General features: G+C 38.1%; 1 non-coding gene across 1 annotated transcript; it reads right to left on the bottom strand.

Moving 5' to 3' along the window:
- Positions 1–278: 278 nt before the first annotated feature.
- On the bottom strand, positions 279–390 carry LOC118971368 (U6 spliceosomal RNA). The gene has a single exon (XR_005059776.1). It is a non-coding gene; the product is annotated as a U6 spliceosomal RNA (small nuclear RNA).
- Between the last annotated feature and the right edge of the window lie 5,970 nt (positions 391–6,360).

Here is a 6,360-nt window from a genome sequence, read left to right on the forward strand (position 1 = left end):
TTGTTTTAAAATGATGCTAGATTTCAGGTAACTGTGCTTAAAACAGCATTTTGCATCTTCAGTTTCTTGTTAAATTCCTGACTGCAGACTCAAAAGATGGGACCACCTTACCTGATCCCTTGGCCCTCCCTACAGCCTCCAAAAATAAATATTACTCTTTTTTTTCCAGTTTTATTGAGATATAATTGACACATAACATTGTACATGTTTAAGGTATACAATTTAATGATTTGATATATGTATATATTGCAAAATGATTACCTCAGTAAGGTTAGTTGAAAAATACAGAATGCTTCATGAATTTGTGTGTTATCCTTTCACAGGGGCCATGCTAATTTTCCCTGTATCATTCCAATTTTTTGGTATGTGTGCTCTCAAGGCTAGCAGCACAGATGTTTCTAACAGGTAATTGAATGTCATTGTCTGAGCCCATCTTCTATGAAAGCATTGGTCAATTCTTGGAAAAAGATAAATCAGATATGAAAGGGAATGACCTCACATTAATCCAATACTTTCTTGAACAGTCTCCTCTCTTTGTTGCACTTCTACTCCCAATCATGAACCCTTGAGTAAATAAAGAAATTATGATTCACATTTCCAATAAAATGTGCAATCTGTATTTTGACTAAGGATGCTCCTTGGTCACACAGTAGACTTGTAATTTCAATGTAACTGTATTGCCTTTTGAAAGAAAACAAGGCATTCATGTTCCATTAATAGAAAGCCTTCTCAAGCATGCCTCCTGGTAGGTTAAAGGGATCTGAGTCATTTGCTGAGGGTTAACGGGAGAATCATAAGTTCATATAAAACACCTACAAATCTTCATAGGGGGATGAGCTAAAACTACAAAAGTCACCATTACTGTATAACTTTTCAAGTGTCACCAGAGCATGTCATCAGTAGATTAACTAATGGTATTCTGCTTTAATGGCATTTCTGCCCTATCATTAACCCAAGCATGGTCCATAAAGTTGCTCGAATATCAATAAATGAGCTTACTACATACAGTTTATGTGATCTCCAGTTCTATCAGCTCAATAAGAACAACAGCATCAAATTCCTCATCCAGGCTCAGTGTGTGGATCTGAAGGCTAGGAATTGGATAATAATGTCAATGATTATTCAAAATGAATTCAGGCTCTCATTGTGTCAGTTTCTCATGCCTTATTTTCAAAAGATCATGGTTCTGATCCTAATTTCACATAGATATTCCAGTATTAATCTATAGTCCACCTTCATATAGAACCTGGACAAATGAGGTTTGCAAATCACTACCCAGGCTAAACTGGAAATTATACTGGTTTTGATAAGATGTAGTTGGAATATACCACCCACCCAAAAAAAAAAAAAACAAGAAGTCCTATTTAATCCAATCTTCTATTAGAATTCCAGGATTTATGTCACTATTATAGAAAAACTCATTTTGGTTATAGCACCAACATGGCCAAATAAATGACTTCAAGATGCTGGAAGAAAGTATTTGGCCAAGATAAATAGGTGTTCAAATAGGCCTCCCCAGCTTATTCATTTTGCTATATGGAAAATGAACTAACCAAGTTTAATGTACATCAAATGAGATTTAGAAGCAAGTTCTAATTCACTTCATTCTGTACCAGGAATGAGCAGTTTTTTATTTCCCTTCTTCCACCTTTAACCCCTACAGCGTATTCCTAACAAAATGGGCAAAACAATCCTTTTAAAATATACATCAGATCATATTGCCCCTCTGCTCAAAATCCTCCCATGCCTCCCATTCCATGAAGAGTACAAGCCGGAGCCCTGATGGTGCTCTCCAGTTCTATACAAGCTGGCTGCTGACCTATTTCTTACCTCACTCTCCCTCACTTCACTCCAGTTCCAGTGAACACACTGTTTCACAACAGTATTGTGTGTCCACTGTTTTCACATTTCAGGACCTTTGCACTACTTGTCCACTCTGACCCAAGGACTCTTCTCTCTGATATCCACATGACTCATCTCCTGACCTCCTTCAAATTTTTGCTCAACAGTCACCATCTCAACAGGCAACCCTGTCCAAACTATTTAAAATTATATTTCACCCCCTTTCCCTACACCCCCAATTACCCTTGTCCTATTCTTTTTCCTCCATAGCACTCATCAACTTCTTACATTCTACAGAGTTTACATATTTCTTATGTCTATTGACTCTCTTCCTACCAGAATTTAAACTCCACAAGGACAGAAATTTTAGTCCATTTTGTTCACAACTGTATACACGGAACTTGAAACAATATACAGCACATAGTAGGTGCTTAATAATATTAACTGAATGAAAGAATGAATTCCAATGCTGCTGAATATGGCACAGATCTAACATACTGAAATTTACAGATGTTTTACTTAAACTCATTATTTAAATTCTACAAGCCTCATTTATCTCACCTGTAAATGGAATGACTATAGTATCTAATGCTGAGGGTTGTTGTAAAGATTAAGGGAGAAATGGAAAGCATTTAAGACAATGCCTCCCATATTGATTAATTACTTTGATTCAACTGAGAATAATAAAAGCAAGTAGAATAGAAACAATACCAACACTTGTGTAGAATTTTACACTTTACGAAGGACACAGTTGTTTTCATTAGATCCTCCCAGGTTCCTCCCAGATTCAGTCCAGGGAAATATTAATAACTGGATCATCAGTGTCTGTGCCTCCTTTTAGGGATGTAGCATCCACAGGGCACTGAAAGATGGAGGCAGGATTCAAACTAAACTCCTCTAATCCCAAGCGCTATGATCTCTCCTCAATACCAGAGAAAGGAAATACACTTCCATTTCAAGGTCTTTGAAGTGATATTTTTTGTTTGGCTGTTCACTTACTGAGTCTGGATGCCTGAATAAAATGTGGCTTCAATGAGGCAGTGGCCATCAGCATCCATTACTTCCTGAAAATCCTAACTCAAGATTCAATCACTGGAAGACATCTTCTCACCACTGATCATTGTTCCAGTCACATATGTGCAGTCTAGAATACTTTTATTATCTAAGTGTTTCCCAACATGGATTAGATTTTTTAAGGGGAGCTGCCCAACTCCCAATCAGGTCTTATTTATCTTGTTTAATAAATTCTTAATGAGTGAATGAATGAGCTTTTTAAATGGATGTATATTCACTGGTGCTGCTTACCTTATCTTCCAACACACATGTTCTCCCTTCTTTTCTAAGAAAAAAATTTGAACACAAACAGATGTCTACAGCAACATGCCCTGCCCCAACTGCCACAGTTGTGTTAACTGAAAAATTAATTCCCCAGAAGGTTGTGCTACCAACAAATTACACCTTTAAGAAATGCTAAATTAAACAATCTCAGTCAGCTTTCTCACTACAGGACTTCTCAGAGCTTTTACTACACTTACGCACATTGCAAATCCTCAATGTTTAGATAGCCTCTATAGCACCTTGCAAGTTTATTAGATCATGTATCCAATCAAAAACGAAGTTTTTTGCATGGAGTTTCTCTAAAGTCAAGTTTTCCCAAGATCATGTTTATCTGTAACAAATATACTCAAGGTCTTTGAAAGCAGAATCCACAAAGAATTCAAATAAAATGCCAGGAACATGAAGAAGTCAAGGAAAGTTCACTTTTTTGGGTGGAAGTAAAGCTGGATACCTACAGGGTAATTTTACTTAGATTTACTATTTATTTTTTATTAAGCCTAATAGTAGGTTAGTGTAACTTCATAGATCCTGAACAAGCATCATTTTTGAGGATGTGCTGAAAGACTGATATTTATTCACGGTTGTTTTTTTAAAGACAGCCCCGGTTTGGGGGCCTTACAGAGTTTCATGAACTGTAAGTAGAAGGTCAAAGCTCCTCACAGGCAAAGCAGGTAAACTGATGATGGGAAGGGAAACAAAGGATGCTCTTACAGCTCTTAGCACAAGGTCTCTTGGGCCATGTAAATGAAAAGTTCTATCAAAAAGCCAAAGTTATCCAAAGACCTTTATCAGTTAATAGCATCTTCTTTAATTTTATTTACCAGATAAGACTAAATAAACCTAATGATGTACCGAGGGCATACAAAGGCCACAGAACTCCTATACCTAGATGAGGCCAAGAAGAGGATAGTTGAGGGGTAAGGTATGCCAGGGGAGGAAGCTGTAAGTGGGCTCCCTGAAGGAGGGGATAGGAAGGTCTTATCAGAAAGAAGGATCTAATAAAATGGGAATGAAAGAACTATATTCTACTTTATCCACCTTACACTTGCGGTTCATGGTGGCCAGGAGGGCTGACCTTGAGTATTGGCATTTTCTTAGGAAACAGTAAGCAGATAGCCAGGAGGCTGAAACCTGAATGTGTAGATGTTGCTGGCTAAAGATACAGAGATACACAGGAAGAGAAGTAATGTCCAGAAAGAACACTGGCTTTAGCAAATATGGAAGTTACTGATACTAAGAAGTGCCCAGAGCCTGTCGCAAGCATGCAAAGTCAAAGCAAAAAAAATGGCCTTTTATCCGGTTCATCTAGAAGTATCCCATTTAGCCCCTTTCTCTAGCCCACCACAAGCCTCCATCCTTAGCCTTAGCCTCTGAATGAAGAGGAGACGGAACTAGCCTACTTGTCCCCTTTGTTGTGACAGATTTTCTTATGTATATTAACACACATACCCTATTCATCTCTACTGCACTACTCCTGCATTTTACTTTTTTCAAGCTATAGAAATAGACAGACTACCTGAATAGTATGCAAATCCCCTCTTCTTTTTCTGAACGTAGATGGTTTATGAATCATTAATGAAATACTTGAGTCTGAAATTTAGTCTCCCTATGAGACCCTTCCCTAAGCTTTACATCTGTAGTTCCATACCCGAGTCCAGTTCCTTTTTGTTCTGCACATCCCACTATACTCCTTCTCCCTGAGGGCCTTCTCTCCAGGCAATCCCCACTAAGCACAGCGATCTGAGGCAAAAGCACTCTTTTAGGACACCTCATTCTGGAGGATTTTAACAGGATTTTAAACATGTTAACCCTGAGCTCTGAATGAGTCTCAGTGCTGCTGAGGGAGCATATGCTGTGCCCGGACGGGCCAAGCTCACACTGACCGGCACCGCCTGTCCTTACGCACCTCAGGCTCACCCACAGCTCCCTCCACTGAGCTGCTGAAATCTGCTCTTCCTTTGTCTCTTTAGAAAGATCTAGTTTACTCTGGATTCTGTCCAGGATAAAACCCACTCATTCCCTTGACTCGCAATGTTCTCCTGAAATCTAAGTAATGAAAGCAGATGCTCTAACTCAGACACATATTTTCACACTCAAACATTCATCACAGCTTCCCACCCAGAACTGAAGTATTATCTGCTGAGAAACTCACAATCTCTAAAGCCCACAGAGAGGTTGGTCAGGCTGTTCTAGTGGGTTCCATAACTATAACTTTCAATTAATCCAAGATTTTGTTTTATAAAGCCTTTGAGAACTCTCTGTTTTGACTTCTATGGGATATCCACAGAAACACAGATAGGCTCTTCTTTCTGTGTATCCTGTACTCTCTCTGGTAACCATACCACTTGACAGAAACAATAGCAAAAAAAAAGGTATTCTTTTTCTTGGAAGGAAAACCTGCTACCAGGAGGTTACTTTCTTTGGTCAGTCATGAATACACTAGTACTTTCCACTGGACCCCTAAATGACACTCCCAAAAGCAAACCCTGAATTATCCCTGTATAGTATCCCAACCTTTCTTCCTCCCTGGGGGTGTAAGGGGGAAAGAAGATCATATAATTGACAAGTTATTTATATATGTTCCCATAAACCAACAGGTCTTTCACCTTGAATATCATGCTAATCTTAACTGCATTATCTGCTTCCAACCAAAAATGTTTGAATGTTAAAACATCCAAAAAGCAGACTATTGCAATAACCTTGCTTGTCTTAGTGAATGGCGAACTTCAAAATAAATAAATTAAGAGAATTAATGAATTAAAACGACTCACATCCGGTATTTCATGTGACTGCTGTTTATCCTCCATGGCATGCACAAACTTTTTTTAGAAATTGCGGGAAGTGTCAAGACCCTTACTTGTTACAATTTAATTTTCTGCTGCTAAGGCAATTACAGTTCAATGAATGATGATTCAAACACATCGAAGTTTTCATTACTCTTTGCTTAATTTGTCAGTTAATGCTTTTGAGTTCTATGGTTTCCCCAGCAGTCTTAACTTGCCATTAAAAACCTGTCAAGGAAACAACCTTCTGATTTCAATGGGTTTAAAGAGTATATATCCTTTCATTGTTAAGAAAGTTAGAACTCACTCCTCAACCAAAATATTCATACTCTAGAAATCCACAGTTAGGAAAGGTTGCAATAATTCTGTGTTAGTGTTTTTTAATACAACAGCACAG

The sequence above is a fragment of the Manis javanica genome, chromosome 4 (assembly GCF_040802235.1).
Source record: "Manis javanica isolate MJ-LG chromosome 4, MJ_LKY, whole genome shotgun sequence".
NCBI classification, from domain to species: Eukaryota; Metazoa; Chordata; class Mammalia; order Pholidota; family Manidae; genus Manis; species Manis javanica.